We start from the raw sequence: 17,983 nt of genomic DNA on the forward strand, positions 1-17,983 counted from the left end.
TCGTGCACAGTGAAAAAGAGGTCTGCGGACGCCATATTGGTTAAAGGTCCATCTGCTCCCCGGAGACGTCGTGCAACAGCCTAGCAGTGCAGAATGATTTGACGAAGCAGCACAGTGGAGCGCCTCGGGTTGATGTGAGTACACAGTTGTGGGTGTAAAGCAAGGGGGAATAGGGACAAAAAAGGAGTTATTTCTTTGATTTAAGGGGTCTTGGTTTTTGTTCCTTTTTTAGGGCGTAGGGGTAGATTTGGAGTGTGGGTGTGAAATTAGTTGAGGTTACAGGGTTTGGAAAAGTGGCTGTTTTTTGATAGAGTCGTTGAACTGTTCTGTGTTGTAAGCCCTTTATATATATTATTGCCTAGTTTGTTATTTTAGAGGTGTGTGGGAGTATCTTACCCTGCACGCCAAGTGTGAAGCGTGTCCTGATACCCTTTAGTTTGCTTGTCTGGTTGGCTGGAGCCCTCACTTGAAGGTGGGGTGGTATCTTAAGGTAAATCCAACTGTAGATACCTTTCTGAAGAAGGTCTTTACAGTTTATGTATTTGCCATGTAGGCGGAGCAACTCACCTTGATTTTCTTTGTTAGTCGAAGTAGTGAAGGGAAACTACCTGTAGCCAGGAAAAGACCGTCTTGTAGTAGAGAAGGCCATACTAGTAAAAGAAGATAGAGCAAGAGCAGCAGTGCTGTAATGGAAAGCATTGCGCCCCTCCTATGCTTGAGTGGTGGGGAAATATCAGAAATATTGGCCGGCAATTGTTTTTGATAAGATGCTGTCTTCTGTGTATGAGTGAGAAGTAAAATTAGAGTAAATAGTGAAGTGAGGTGGCGAGTACAGTGAAGAAGTGTGAAGTGCAGCTAAGGAATCGGGAAAGGGTGAACATTTTATTTGTGCCACAGGTTCGGTTTCATATCAGATTTTTTGTGAAACTCTTTTTTTTTGACAACTTGGATTGGAGTATGGACACTCCGTTGAATCATTTGTGCCATGTGTTTCCCGGCTACAAGGCTAACATTTTAAAATATCATAGGGAATGGTTGCGGGACAGTAAAGGGAAAATGAGAAACTCTTGGCCTATTGAGGGATCCTATGATAAGGGGATATTGGAGAAACGTCATACCTTTTTAACTCAAAACACATGCACTTGAAGCTAGAAAAGTGGTTAAACATCTTGGAATTATGGAGGATGTATGAAAAAAAGGGGAAGGGCCATAATGTTGTAATTGTGGGGAAGGGCCTAAAAAGGAGGGTGCAGGAATTTCTTCTGCACCCCCTCCCATATGGGTGCTATTCTTTATCGCCCACAGAGGGGTACACAGACCCTGATTTTGTACCACCATTTTACCCAGCAGCTACTCCATTGGATGCAAGACGGACACAGGTAACGTCTCCACCAGCTATGATTTCTTAAACCTGGGATTCTGAGGAAAGTGGAAGGGTAACACTTCAATGGTTAGGGCTGCAGAGTGGTTGGAAATAGAGAGAATGAGTGGGACAACTCCCCCAACTGCTAGATTAGCAGATAGATTAATAATAATAATAATAATAATAATAATAATAATAATAATAATAATAATAATTTCGCATTTATATAGCGCTACGAACCCTCGGGTATCTGAGCTCTGCTTATTATTACCCATGGTGTGTGGTGCTCATTTATCGACCTCGGAAGGATGAAAGGCTGAGTTTGTCCCTGCCGGGATTCGAACCTGCTTTAGCAAGCTCTGCACTGATGGGTGGAGGAGCAAGAAAGAGTGAGACCGAAAGTTAGAAGAGTAGCAGAAGGATTGGAAATGAGAGAGAAAGAGGAGGTTAGGCTTCTTTCTGCGAGGATAGAGGATAGATTGTGAAGAGTAGTAGATACGCAAGAATGGGAAAAAATGAAGGAAGTTCTATGGTTGTGGAGGAAGAGGTAACGCTGTTATGGCGGCAGAGAGATGAAGACCGAGAGGAAGTGAGAAGACAGGTAAGGGATGTAGAAGAAGGAAGGTGGAGACATGGGCAGGTTCTTTCTAGATTGGACAACTCGGTTATCAGAACATTTGAGGTGGACATGGAGAACAGGGATGCTGCCAGGGGTACAGAGGCTGAGCAGGGAGAACGGGAGATGGCACCCTATGGCAGTGCTGATTATGCTTCCGTGGCTGTAGAAGGGGTAGGGGATGTAGCAGTCACAGTAGACGATGAAGAAGAAGCGGAATGGGATGTTGGGCAAGGAGAGCAGCCTGTAGGCACCCTACCTCCCACTCCAGTAGCAGCAATAGAAAGCACACCATAGAACTATAGATCATGCCAGGGTACTCGCATGGCTGTACTAAGTGGTAGGGGACAGATGGGGGAAGCCCCCATAAAAACAGGCATAATTCAGTTTCTGTTGCTCCAGAAGGGTCTGGGAAGGGCGCATTATGTCCCATGGTCACACATGCACCAGAATAATTTGATGAAGACACTTCCTTTGCTTACTGCAGGGGCGGAGTAGTAGATTTATGTATTAGAGAAACACGGCAGTGTCATGTTGGCCATAGGGGACATGAAGAGCTTATTCATAGCCCTAATGGGGGAGCGGTCAGATGAGCTTTGGAAGAGGTTGGGGTATTCAGGACTTTCGTTCGATACAAATACCCATGATGGAGCAGCTTTTAATAATCTTAGGGCAAAGGTATGGGGGGCCTTGCAGATTATGTACCTTGATGCACCTGATATCAAATCGATTTTAGCTAAGACAATGACATTAGATTACCGCACACATCCAGTTGATTCAGGAGACATGGAGGGCAGAAACAGGAGAAGCATGGCACAAGAATGTGGCAATTTTTTACCACATCTTGAAGAAGGAACTTCCGAAAGAAGTCCAGCACGATTTAGATATAGTAGTAGGGAAGGAGGCCAAGAGTTGGCCAGAACTTCAGGCACACATTGTGCATTTCTGCAAGAGAAGACAGGTAAAAGAGGGGGAGAATGTAGAGCAGGCACAAAAAGCAGAGGCTAAGATCATTCAAAATACATTGGCAAATATTTGTTTAGAAGGGGTAGTAATTACAAATTCTATGGAGGGACAGCAGGGGCAACTGAGGCAACAAGGACAGAGTGTACCGGGTATGACCAGGGTTAGATGGACAATGATGTTCCTAGTCTGAGGCCAATGAGATAGTTTCTGAGGGGCAGAGGAGGATTTCCACAGAGAAGTGGGTAATTTGGCGGGTTTAGAGGAATGGGTCCCCGGTTTAATGGGCCAACAGGAAATAATTATGGAGGATTATATGGGATCCAGTGTTGGTTGTGTGGAAGGTTGGGGCACTTGTCACAGGATTGTCATGAATGGCCACAGTATTTTAACATGTGTGCTCAACAGATGCAGGCCCTGACCCTGCCATATGTCGCAGGCCCTGTGTAATTGCAGCATGCACAGGTTGAACAGAACCCAGCAACTGGGGCTGCACAGACCTTTGGGATCCCACCGACAATACCAGCACAAGCATCAGTTCAGACATGGTACAAGAATCCTTTACCCCAAGGAACAGTTGTACACTTCACTGGAGCAAGTGTTTCCGGGGGGAATCCTTTTCCTCTCCCAGGTGCTAAAATGTACCAGGAGTAGGACAGCCCACAAGGATCTCTTATGTGTCCAGTCCTGTCCAGTACTACAGATCTGGAAGAGGAACCCCAGATAGGTGTGCAGGTAGGGGACCAAACGTTTTCATTTATGGTTGACTTAGGAGCTACCAAGTCTTGAATTAAGGAAGGTGAGTTCCCCATGTCAGGCAAAACCATAGACACACAGGGATTCTCTGGGGCTGTCCTGTTGGTTGCTTATACTGAAAATTATTTTTATCAAGGTGGGTAATCAAAATGTATCAGCACCTTTGTTGTATTGTACGGATATCCTGGCAAATCTTTTGGGAAGGGAGATCCTGAGGAAATTGCTGATATTGATTGCCTTCACGGAGTAAGGTATTGTATGTTCAACCCCAGGGTTGTATCCGGTAAGGGAAGCATTGTGTTTTCAGACCTATTGTAGCAAGAGTGCGATTAGAGGGGTTCCCCTGCATACAGCATTGTGTCTCTATGGGTTGATGGTTTTGTTCAGTTGGGTGCCGGGGATCAGAAATCAGGCCTGGTGTGTACTATTTGAGTTTTTCAGCCTGATGTACCACAGAAAATAACACCAGGCGCCATTGTTAAAATTCTCTTAGTGGCTTTAGTGATTATAAAGAACAGGGTGGTTCTTTCTGGCACACATGAGGAAGGCGGAGAGTTGTGGACAGCTCTGTGCATGGATCCAACCTTATCACTAAGGGACGTGTCTGACAAGCAATTGTTGAAAACACTGAAGACACAGGAGAGATGGTCTTTGAAATTAGGGTGCCTGGTCAGATAGCGATAGAGCAAAGGGAATGATCACAGACCATGCTTGTCGTTAAAGATACATCATCTTTTTGGAAGGAGGGTTTGGGAAAAGTGACGGACCATTTGTGGACCAGCAATCCTAATGATGGAGGGCTGCTAAAAAGTGTTGGAGCAGTGAGGATAAAATTGAAACCTAGTGCAATATTACCATGGGTTAATCAGTACCCCATGTCCAAGCAGGCAGACAAAGGGATTTATGAGACCATTATGGTGTTGTTAAAGCAAGGCATAATACAACCATCTATGTCCCCATGCAATACGGCTATCTATCCTTTGAAGAAGGTGAAGGAGTCCAGTTGGAAGATGGTCCAGGATTTGCGCCCCTCAGTAATATTGTTAAGGTGGAATTTCCAGTGGTACTGAATCCTGTCACTTTTCTCTGTAACATACCAACTGGGTCGGCCCACTTCACGGTAGTTGATTAAAAGAATGCATTTTTCTCTGTTCCCTTACACCCCGATTCTCAATACCTCACAGCACTTACGTATCATGGTCAGAGATTTCAACACACAAGGTTGGCCCAGGGGTATTGAAAATCTCTGAGTATTTTTAACAAGGTAGTTCAGATGGATTTGGGGAATTTACATGTATCCAGTACCGTATTTCAGTACTTGGATGATTTATTAGTCTGCAGCACTTCAGATGAGCGGTGTCCAGTATACTCAATATTGCTCCTCACCCTGCTCACGTTGAAGGGGTATAAGGTGGAAAAAGAGAAATTGCAATACTGTTGACAGAGGTAATTTATTTGGGGCAAGTAATATCACCCACAGGAAGGAAGGTAATGCCAGGGAGAGCCACTGCAGTTCAAAATACGCCCCAACCAGTCATAGTGAAACAAATGCAGCAGTTTTTGGGGCTCTGTAACTATTGTAGATCATGGATTTTTGATTATTCTTGTTATGTGAGTCCCTTATTGCAGGGTCTAAAGGAAGCACAGAAGGCAAACATTTCGATAGTGGCCCAAGAGAATGGGACTTGCTTTTGGGAACTCAAGGCTGCGATCAGTAATTCTCCGGTCCTGGTGACCCCAAATTACAAGAAGCCATTCTTTCTATTTTCCCTTTCAAACAGGCAGGTAATGACAGCAATCCTGACCCAGCATATATGGCTAGGCCACAAACCTTCAGCGTATTATAGTGGACTCCCAGACCCAGTGATGCTGGTACAGATCCCCTGTGAACAAGCTCTGGCGGCAGCAGAATTTGCAATTCAAAAGTCATCAAACATTATGATGGATTGCCCAGTGACATTGTTTTTAGAGCATGCAGTCTTTGCGATTATAGGACAATCTAAATTCACATTGATGACTCAGACAGTATCAGGGTATGAGGTCATTTTATGAAATTCATCAATTCATCCCGTTTGATGTCACCTAGTAAATCCCGCAGCATTTGGAGCAGAGCCGGTGCAGCCTATAGATATATCTTGGGCCTTGTGGATGGGGAGTACCGGATCAGATTGAAGAAACGGTTGCCTTCTCATTACTCTGCACAAGCGGCGGAACTGGTGACACTTATAGAGACACTAGAAATGTTGAAGCGGAAGGCAGTCACTGTTTATTCTCACTCCGCATACATCACCTTCACCGTCGATTCTGGGTTATCAAGATGGCAGAGAAGAGGATTTAGGAGGTCTGACAGGTCCCCTGTCCAACATGCTGTGCTGCTATTCTGGGTAATTGAAACATTAACATTGCCAGTAGAGATAGGTCTAGTGGAGTGCGCTGCCCACACTAACGACACTAATTTAATAGCTTTTGAAAATAATGCTGCAGACAAGGCAGCGAAGGAAGCAGCGTATTTTCCTTTCACAGGTTCCCAGAAAAAGGAAACCATGTCCCAACAAGTACATTTACCAGCCCTGTACACTGCAGTCCTGGTGCTCCAAATAATAGAAATACAAGAGAGGATGTGTTCTCTCACCCACAGGTTTGCTTTGGAGACAGGAGTTGATGGGTAAGGTAGTAATGCATGTAGAGCTGCTTCTTTTGGCCCTAGAGCAACTACATTACCTGTCACATACTTCTCGATCAGAAATCGCAGGAGAGCTCCTGGAGGATTAGTTTATCCCTAACTTACAAGAACAGGTAAGCAGATTTGTAGGGAATTGTATAGTGTTCAAGGGGTTAAATCCCGAAAATACCTTGAGGTCAGTGAGGGGGGTCTTGCCCAGGCCCTCAGGTCCATTCAAGGAGCTCCATATAGATTTTGTGGACATGATAAAGAGGTGCAGTAATTACAGATATCTTATTGTGGTGGCTTGTCTATTTTTCCAGTGCCTTGAGGTTGGTCCCTGCGTACACCCGGATGCTAAATCAGTGGCAAGATTTCTGGTGAGAGAGGTATTTCCAAGGTGGGGAATTTGTGAAGTCCGACAACAGAGCCCACTACTTTAATGCCTTGTTCACAGAAATCACTTTGCTGCTAGGAATAAAGCATTGGTTGTGCTCAGTATTCCACCCTCAGGCCAATGGAATTGTGGAGAGGCTCAATCAGGTCCTTAACCAAATTATGTGTGAGTTAGATAAAACCTGGATCACCTGCCTTCCACTAGCTTTGTTTTACATAGAAAATCGGCCAGGAAAGGACCACCATTTAAGCCCTCACAAAATCGTGATTGGGAGTGATCTACATACACCACTCTCACCTGCACGTATAACATCAGATGCACACAAGACTGCAGTGGTCTTAGGACAGGAGTTCAAGGAGTATCTTACAGCATTAAAAAAAGTGTTAAGATTATAAAATCACAAGTTGTGTCTTCTCACCAACAGACAACAGGAGAAAGTGCAAAACTACCAATGATCAACACAAGATAAAGCTTCTCCCCGAGGACTAAGCCTTCGTGTGTCACTGGAATGAGCAGTGTTTCCATATGCCACACACAGTAGTCTACGCAACTCTGACTGCCGTGAAGGTGGAGGGCAATAAGAGTTGGATCCACCTAAAAGACACTCAAAGGGATACCAGCAGCACTCTACCTGCACCTGTCATGGCCCTTGCCCCTAGCCCTCACTGGCAAGTCAGCCTTCCAGTTAGGGCCAGGTCAAAGGTCTTAAAACCTCATCCAAGACTCTCTTGGAGTCAGTCCTGGCGCCTTTGGCGCCAGGCTCATAACCATCATGAAGACCAACATTAGAATGGGACTATTTACTTGGGACTATTTAACTTGGGGGGGGGTTCAGCCAACATGGAGGAACACACATAGCTCAGTTACAAGGAACTGAGCTATGCGGTCTACTCTTTTGGGTGTGGCAGGCCTGGGACTACTTTACCTGGACTACTTTGGGTGTGGCAGGCCTGGGACTATTTTACCTGCACTACTTTACCTGAGACTATTTAAACCACACCCAAACAGCAGAACATGCTTTGCGTTATTCTGCTGTGGGCAGCGTAACGCTCACTGTGTCCAGTTCTTTGATGCCAGTTTACCTGAAACCAAGGACCTGCAGAGAGAGAAAGAAGACTACGAAACTTACCTGGAACAGTATCCTGTCTTCAATCCATTGCTGATTTCAGTTCCACTCACCTGAAGGTCGAACTCCATCATCAGGCACCGCATGCATCCTGGAATACCATAATCTCGAAAGAGGAGAAAGAAAGACAGCATTAGTAAGCGTTTACTCACGTTTCCTCCCGAATGAAGAAAGCCACACAATTCTTACCTGGGTAGTCATCTCCTGGTCAGTATCATTGCTGGAACATTAGGGCACTCGGCGAGGAACATCGCAACCTGCAAGGAGAAAAAAGAAACAGGTTAGCAATATAAAAGGCGAAACAGCACCACGCATCGCGCATTACTCACCGGACAGCATCGTGCACACTGCGCTTTCGCCTACCGGCCCATGCTCATCTTCAAACTGCATCACAACACCAAAATACCTTTCCATACCTAAAAGGAAGAAGCAAGACATTATTATTCGAACTAAATGGAACATAAGGACTGCATATAAAGAATGTAAAGCAGCAAACCTATGGAGTCGCAGCAGGCCTGGATTGCACCAGTGAAGTAACTTGGTCGTTGCTCGCCCCCACATCTTCCGAGCCCCTGCCACGAGGTGCAGGACGGAGAATCCACCTTTTACAACATTAAGGTGAGAAGAAGGCCCAAGGGGGAGGAAGGAGTTGAGGCCAAGGGAGGTGGGAAAACATAAAGACAATCTGCTATTGAATCCAGCTCTCCTATATTGCAGACCCATCTTTAACCAGAGGCATTACCAAGGCACGGGAGAGCGTTTGAGAGTGTAAATCATCCAACCAGGGCTGGGTGGTGTCCCCGTGGATACCAGGTGAGCGTAACACACCAGAGCTGGAGCAGGCATAGAAGTTAAGTATTCCTTGGGGATTAACCGTTTGTTTCAGTACAAAGGGTGGGGAGTGCGGGTGGATATCTGGAGTTTAAATTATTTTTGTTTGAGAAAAGGTATGCTTATGATTGTAATTTGTGCAACAACAATTGTCTTTTGTTTTTTTGGTCCTTGGATCATCATGTTTTAAGATGCCAAATGGAAACCAATTAGAATTGTCTGATCTTATGAAGTGTGAGGAGAAAATGTTAAGAAGAAAACAAAATGCTCACAATATATTTTTTGATAATGATGATGATAAGTTAAATCCCATAATGGATGCACATGGTTTCGCAGCTGACAACGTACGGTACAGCCATATGGGGAAGGTGGGGAGAGAGATTTCCATAGGATATTGCTACATCTGCTCTCTCATTCTCCATGCTTCTGGCATTCCTAGGGTGTTTATTCCAAATGGGATGGAGGCAGCAGATGCGCTATGCCTAGTGCACTTAGGCCTTTGCAGGGTATGAGGGAAGTCTAAAGGGCAGTCAATTACAGCATCAGTTATACCCAGTGATGAGGACTGTACAATGGACAAGCGAGCAGAGCACAATAATATTAGGTGCACTCAAAGAGTTCAAATGATTTTGGAAGGAGATATTTTTTATACAAAGCGATGGGAGCTAGGGGTGAAGAGTTGCAGAGCTGGAGAAATGCAGGGATTCTCAGAAGAAAGGGTGGCACAAATAAACAAAGAGTGTGGGACAGTAGGGAAAAATTATTTGCAGTATCTGACATGGCTCACAAAACAGAAAAACCTGTTAAGATACGGGCACTTACTAATTCTTCTCTATTTTTTAAGGGCGATGACATGGTGCCCGTTGGCACAAATGGGAACTGCAGTAACACATTGTGCATTGTGGATTTGGCTGGCGGTACGGCAGCCCTTTCAGACAATTTCTCGATCTGTGGACAGCATGCATGCAGGCAGTTGCCTCCAGCCTGGCGAGGTGTGTGCAGTATGTCTGTAATCCCTGAGAAGCATTTGATTCTGGCTTATTCAATGCCTGAAATTAAATCTGTGCCCCCTTTGTCCCCTCTGCCCCTTGCATCCCCTTCTTACCACAGGGACAAGGACAAATCAGAGACTATTCTTGGTGGAGGAAATCCTGGACAATTATTACAAAGGAAAAGGTCCAACTACCTCTCAGCAGAATCCTCACATGCCTTAGCAAACATTCCTGATTGATATTGGCGGTTTAGCCAGACAGAAACATTTTTTTCCTCCCTCCTGGCACCTGGTATTCGAGCAGCGGCAAATGCCAAATGACTCCAGGTGACCGGGTATGAACTCTTGCTCTTTGAGAACACTTCTGAGCCAGCATTTAGTGCCATTATGGAAGAACTTCAGGCACTGAGGCTTATAACTTTGCAAAACCAGTACATACTTGACCTCTTGACGGCAACGGAGGGCATACTATGCCAGAAAATAGCAAGTACCTGCCTTACATTTCTTCCTTCAAAGGACACTGAGAATGGCACGCTATCCAGAACTATTGCTGCTCTGCATAAACTGAAAGAGGTCATGGAAACTGAGGCTGGGATCACCAACAACTTTATTTGCATGGGTACCTGCCTGGTTGAGCCTTGGTGTGAAGATTTTGATGCATATTGTTCACTTTTAACTTATTCTTATTTGCTCCTGCCAGTTAGTTTTACGTTGTTGCTCTGCCGAGGTACCAGCATGTCAGGCCATTAGGATCGTAACCCTGTCCAAGACTAGGGCCACCACTACTTTGTCCCATATGAGTACTCAAAGTGAACCTGTTTTCTTTCCTCCAACAAATTGTGTGAATGGGGCATAGATTGTAGAAATGGTTGGGGGATGGGTCAAGTGGATGAATTGGTGGAGTATGCCCATATTGATACTGGGGTGAGAGATGGTTGTAGAGATGTTCCCAGTATTAACTGAAGGTGGAATGTGGGGGTCGTCAAGGAGGGTCCCTTCTATTATGAGGAATTCATGTTGCAAGTGCCAAATTGATGACTCTGGGTGTGGCAAACTGAGCACGGTTTACTTTTTGTTCAGAACTGATACAATATTAGCATGCACACATGCAGAAAGATAATGTATCAAATCTACCAAATATAAAACCATACATACATGTACCTATGAGAAATTCGTAAATCTCAATATAAATGCCCTTTTTCACAATGAATCAAAACATAGTGGTTAGGGCTCTCTTGCAAAATGCACTTTGACTTGTTAGGTTTTCAGATGACAAACATCAGGTAAATGAGTAATCCCAATCTTTTGCGGTCCGCATCTGCAGAAATACTCTTGAGTTTATGGTGTGATAATTCTTGTATATAGTAGATATTGGACCTCATTCCGAGATTGGAGGCAGTCATGGCGCTATTTGCGCCATGGCTGCCTCCAATACCGGGTCCGGCTCCGGTCCTGTTCAATGTGAACTTACCGTTGCATTCCGACCCTGGAGGGACCGGTAAGTCCCCATTGAACAAACCATTCCCCATTCCCATTTGAGCACCCATAGGGCTCAATGGGAATGGGGAAGTAGCTAATAATGGTACCGCAATTTGCAGTACCTTTATTAGCGCCCTGGTCCCTTAGTGGGACCCGTAAAGGACGTGTGATCAGACCACACGTTCTTTGAGGCTCCTGCTAAGGGACCTTGGAATTGGACGGTAAGGGATTACCCTTACCGCCCAACTTGTAATGACCCCCATAATCCCCTGATGTTTGAGAGCGTGACCAAAAGAGTTTTGTTGTTTATTCTGGTCAGTAGTAAAACACAAGATAAGCTAAATGCCTAAAGCAATTTAGGAGTTTCAATTGTGCAATAAATTGGGAGCATTGTAGATTGGAAAAGTTGCAAGGGAACAGATGTTATCTTGGCCTTTGTATTAAAATCTTTAGAGTAGATTATTCATTTGTTCAGTTAAATATTTTTCCAGGTCATCAGGGGTTGTACAAACTTAGAAGGTCTTTTAAAGGCACCAGAAGTCTGTGGAATGGATATGGCTATCTATAGTTCAAGGGAAATAATGGTTAAGCAGACCTTCCTCTATTTGCAACAATAAGTCAGCCAGACCATGTGCAATCATACTTAAAGTTAAAAGGTATTAGGCCAGTTATTGCTATCAATTAATTATGTTTTCAATAGCAATGTTTAAACCATACCCAATGCCAGCACCTACTACAACTAATCCAAGAAGAAGTGTGTTTTAACCACCAGGCGGCAGGCAGTTCGGGAAGCAAGGCTGGACGTATGGCTACATGCTGGCTGACACGGCAGCCCTGGGTCAAGAATCGTTGTCTCAGTGCTGGTTGGTGGGTCTGAAGCACTGGTCGAGGCATCTCAGATAGCATTAGCGACTGTGGCATAACAACAATCAGCGATGCTATCGGTTGCAGCTCGAGGGGCTCGACTGGCTCAAAAAATGTCCTTTACGGTGGACGCTGATAGATGCTTGTCAATACACTCCTCCTAGAGTCTTCACTAGGCTTGTGTCATCCTTTAAGGCAGGCGCCCAAAGCTGAGGGAAGTGTTGAAGTAGAGGCCTTATCCTTATCTTGGTTCAGAGACTCTCTTGTACTTCTCACCTAGGAAGCTTGCTGCAGAGCCTACCATGGCACGCTGTGTGCTGGCTGGGTACCAGATCTGGGGCTGCTAGAGGGTCCTCTCGATTCAATATCTCCCTCTGTTCCCTGAGAGATGTTAAGGGGAGGGATCTTGCTTCCCTCTTGGAGGTCCTGGCCTTCCTTCACTGGCGGAAGATGAAAGGCAGACTGCACCTTCAGCCAGGGTCCAATGCTGAGTTCTTCTTGCTACTCCTTGTGAAGTCTTCAGATGATCTGCCCAAAAGAGGGGCTCAGCCCTATTTTAAAGCCCAATGGGCACCAATTGGTGTAGCCTGATCCTACCTTAATTAACCAATCCTGTGTCCCCACCAACAATCTCCTGTATGGATGAGGTCATAATCAGAATGATTTGCAACAGAAAAGGTAAAGGGGTGAAAACATATAATACTAAGTCCCACCCATCTTCCTGTATGTTGTCGATCAAAGGGTCTCTCTGTTTAATTGAGCTCTCTGTGGTTCCTGATTAAAGCAGCAGGTCTCCCTTGAAGCTGCGGCAAGACCAGACCTTCTGACTTCTGCAATTAACACTCTCGTACCTTCTGAATGGGGACCCCCTGCGGGGATGACTACTGTAAACAGCTGTCCCAGGCATGCCATTTCACTGCCCTTGATACTGAGGGGCAAGAGCTGGCTTCAGGTTGACATAGTGCATATCAAAGGTTGATGGGGTTTCTTGTCTCTTTTGTTAGTCCGGCAACCAGGCCCCACGTGAGCCTGTTTGAATTAACTCTGATTAGTATGCGAAGCTGCCAACAGCAGCTAACAAAAAGACTGGGCAGATTCATGGAGCCTTTGTTAGCTGGCCATGGCAGGAGGAAGGTTTTACCCTCCCCCTTCTGAGATGCCTTGATGTACTCTTGGCTGTCATTTCCCAACTAAATATGACAGAGGGGACAGACCCTGTAGGCTGTGTCCATCCAGAGTACACAGGACTATGTGTATGTCGTGCAATGAGCATAGGAATATGTGTGCGGATTAGCCCCACACATTTTCCGGAGGTTCATCTACCATCATTCAATTTCTTTTACAATTTCCAAAAAACCCAGGTGAGCGCACACCCACCATGCAGATAGTCAAATTCCTCACATGCCCCCAAGCCTCAAGATGTGAACCATCACCCTACTGAGGGTTTGGTTTGTCATCAAGGTGAAGGTACCGGCTGAGGCCATCTGCATTTCCATGCTGGTAGCCTGGCTTGTGCTGGATGTTCCTATCTAATCCCTGTAGGGATATGGCCCAATTCAGAAGCATAGGGTTCTCCTCTTGCATGGACATTAACCATCAAAGAGGCCAGTCGTCTGTCTGGATCTTAAAGTACGACCCAAAGAGGTAAGGTTTCAGCTTCTTTATGGCCCACACAACCGCGTAAGCCTCTTTTGCAACGACAGCCCAGTTTGTTTCCCTTTTTGTCAATCAACTGCTAATGTAGGTGACATGTTGCTCTACCCCTTAAGAGTTCAGCCGAGCTAACACTGCTCCAATCCCAAAATCACAGGCATCTGTCTGGATAATAAACTCCTGACCATAGTCTGGAACTTTTAGAACTGGGGCCCTGCACAATCCATCCTTCAAATCCTGACAGGAAGTTTGACAGGTGGGTCCAAGTTACCTTCTTCAGCATTTTCTTGGAAGTTATATCATTCAGGGGCATGGCAATGATCCCATATCCCTTGATGAGCGGCCCGTAGTACCCTGTGAGACATCGAAAGGCTCTCCCTTGTGTCTGTGTGGTGGGGATGTCCCAATCCTTCACAACCTGTACCTTCACTCCATGAGGTTGTTTCTTACCTCTGTCAACCAGGTGGCCTAGGTAAGTCACAGTGCCCTGCACTTTCTGGCACTTTGTGGGCTTGATAGTCATACCAGCATTCTGCAGCACTTGTTTCTGGTGGGATAAGTGATCCTCCCAGGTGTGGCTGAAGACACCAATGTTGTCTAAATAGGTGACACTGAAGTTTTCAAGACCAGACAAAACCTAGTTAACCATCCGCTGAAAAGTGGCAGTGGTATTCTTCAGTCCGAAGGGCATCACAGTGAACTGATAATGTCCTTCTGGGTTTGAGAATGCGGACATCTCTCTTGCTCCACCTGTCAAGCTGACCTGCCAGTACCCTGCCATGAGGTCAAAGGTACTGATGCACTTGGCAACACCAAGCTTGTCAATGAGCTCATCTGCCCAAGGAATGGGATGTGCACCTGTCTATATGAAAGGATTGAGCCCCCTGTAGTCCACAGAAAAGCAAACTTCAGTCTTCCCACCACTGGTCTTTTTAGAGACCAGTACCACTGGGCTAGCCCAGGGGCTGTGGGGTGGCTCTATCACTCCTAGGGACAACATCTTGGAAACGTCCTCCTTGATGGTGTCCCTGACCTTATCGGACAACTGGTAAATCCTACTCTTCACCGGCTTACTGTCCCCAGTGTCCACCTCATGGGTGCACCAATCTCTGCGACTTGGAGTTAGTGAAAAAAGACCAGCAAACTGTCCCAGTAAACGGCAACAGTCTGTCAGTTGCTGTTCTGACAGGTCCGTTGCAAGGTTGACACCTGCAACTGACCCATCGGTGGCTTCAGTGTGCAGGAGGTCTGGGAGGGGATTGGTCTCCTCCTCAGTTTCTCCGTCAGTTACTAATGCCATGACCAAGTCATCCCGGCTACAATGGGGTTTTAGCTGGTTGACGTGAAAGACCCTGCACATCTGTTTAGGTTCTTTCACCTCAATAAGATAATTCACCTCACTGACTTTTTCCAGCACACAGCAAGGCCCAGGCCACTTGTCCTGAAGGGCACTGGGGTTTGACAGGCTCCATAATCCACAGCCACTGGCCTGGAGAATAGACTGTCACTGTGGCCTTCTGGTCGTACAAGTGCTTCATCAGCTCCTGACTGGCCTTTAGGTTTTTTGTCGACTGTTCCATGTCCTTTGCCATTCTAGACCAAAGACCAAGTACATAGTCAACCACATCTCATGTAGGGGATGAGGGGTTGCCATCCTATCCCTTTTTCACCAGGGGACCTCATGCAGGGTGTCCAAAGAGAAGCTCAAAAGGGCTAAACCCTATTCCGTTCTGTGGCACCTCCCTGTAGGTGAACAGAATATCCCATTTTCTCCTCAGGTGCTCTTCCAAGCCACCTATCATGCCTTTCAGGGTCTTGTTGAACCACTCAACAAGCCCATTTGTTTGTGGATGGAAGGATGTAGAGAACAGGTACATGACTCCACACTCTTCCCACATAGCCTTCATATACGCTGATATGACGTTTGATCCCCTGTCAGAAACAACTTCCTTGGGGAATCCAACATGGGAGAATATCCCAATCAAGCCTTCGCAACCACAGGGGCTTTGATGCTCCACAGAGAGACAGCCTCAGGGTGCCTTGTGGTGTGGTCTATGTGAGAAATCTGAAGGTGTCTCGCTGACTAGTCCCCGGAGGTCTGTCATCCAGGTGGCCAGGACACGGCCATCGCTATTGGATCCAGTTCCTGGGGGTGGACCAGTGAGGGAGAATCACCTGGATGGGAGGTCCAAGGGGCCTGAAAGTGGGACACAGACAGGTGAGACACTGTATCCCCCTTCTTATAACACCTTTTCCCCAGCCTACTAAGTAGGATGCTCAAATACTCTACCCCCCTTTTCCGACACAAACACTTTCACATAATGTGAAAGACGATGGACAAACACCAGAACCGTCTTCCTGACTTGTCCCAATACAAGGGTCAGGCAGAGTCAGGCAATTGACAAGAATCACACACACCTGACGGTCCTATCCTTTCCCCACAGGGATAAAAGGTGGAGCATGAGAGCACAAGAAGAGCAGGGCATATCACACGATGAGAGAGCTAAGTCAGCACTGCAGTTCAAGAGGAGGAGAAAGAAGGTGCGAATCGAGAGGGTGCCAAGGAGAGAAGTGACCTTGCCCTTTCCAACCAAGGTCCGTGAAACCTCCACAGAAGGAAATGTAAGACCGCGAACACTACCCAGCGTGTGTGGCAGCAGATGTCACCTGTGCCCGAGATCCTCCTCCACTGATAACCAAGCTGGGGAGAGACGCATGTCTCTGTAGTACCAACCTTGACTCCAGGGAGAAGAAAAGTAAAGCAGTTCATCATAGCCGGTGAGTCAAGGGGAGAGCCGATAAGAAACCGAACTGTGTTGAACGGAAAATAGCAAACGGCTAATTGAATTGTGAAAATACAAAGAACTATTGACATTGGAAAAGGGGGAAACCAGCAATATAGGAGTCCGGCACCACGTGGGGACTCACTCAGGAAACTCTGGGTGAGTACCTGATTTTTGAAACTATGATTACCAGAAGGCCTTGGTAAAGGCGAGAAGGGGGTCAAAGTGGCCATACAGGGGTTTTGTCAAATCCTCTGTACAGTTGAAAGTCTTTGGCCGACAGATGATTGTGAAGCTAAGGGAAGTGAATCCTGCATCGTAAGAGTTGAATGAGAAAAGGATATGATTGACAAAATTGGCAAGAGTGAACCAGAACAAGGGATTGCGATAAAGAGCGGGCGAAGTCTAAGGTTCTGCAATACAGTGTGTTGACAAGAGTGAACCCGGCTGAGGGAGGTCCCCAGTGAACAGGTTTGAAAAGACATTGGATTTGTGAATGTCATAGACAAAGTTGCATAGAAAGCCATAGTTAATTCGATCGAGGGAGGCAAATAGCCGAGTAGGATCTGAGCCCGGAGGAGGGGAATCCAGGGGTGAGAAACCAACACCCACAAACCTCTGAATGCAACAAAGAAAAGTCCAAGAGGGAAAGCTTTTGAATGCATGCCATGCCAGAGTGAACCCGACAGAGAGAAGTTGATATTCGAGAGGGGTTTGAGCCCGGAAGAGGGGAACTCAGGGGTGAAGAGCTATCACCCAACTACAACCACAGAAGAACTCTAGAACTTTTGTTGAGCCTTTCTTTTGATACTTTGAACCTGTCAGGTCCTCGAAAACAAGAAAACATAGCTATTGGAGGTCTTAGTACCACTAAGGAATTTTCTAGGGATCTGCGCCCGGAAGAGGCAAGAGACTTTTCTGTTGAAAAGAGACGTAACGGCCAAAGGCGCTGATACCTGATAACGGAACTGTGGCTCATGCTGGGAAAGCTCAAGCATGTGCTGTGCTCTGGAATCCTACGTTGTCCTGTGCTTGAAACGAGGGGAGGGAGACCCCGAGCACTGCATCCTGATTTATTCTATGTGAACACTTCCTTCTTTCTTATGAACATTATCCCACACTTGTTGCGCATTTAGCGTAAGGATTGGCAATATACAAAATTTCCATATACGAAATAAAATCAATTATATGTTGCAAACAAGTATATTTCTGTAAATAAATATTTGAATGACAAAAGCATGACAGATCCTAAGACTTATGATCTCTTTTATAGATATCCTGCAAAAGTCGCCACTGAAGTTTACAAATTGATGAAGGTTGATGAAGAGGATGAGATTTTGAGGAATCTCTATAATTACTCCTGATGAAGGGAATTTTCCCGAAATGCGTTGAGAATGCAATGTATTACTATCTGTGAAAAATAACAGAGACAGTCACACATTTGTGCAAATATTTATTTACAGAAATATACTTGTTTGCAACATCTATAATTGATTTTA

This window comes from Ambystoma mexicanum, chromosome 13 (assembly GCF_040938575.1).
Source record: "Ambystoma mexicanum isolate Mex_15411 chromosome 13, UKY_AmexF1_1, whole genome shotgun sequence".
NCBI classification, from domain to species: domain Eukaryota; kingdom Metazoa; phylum Chordata; class Amphibia; order Caudata; family Ambystomatidae; genus Ambystoma; species Ambystoma mexicanum.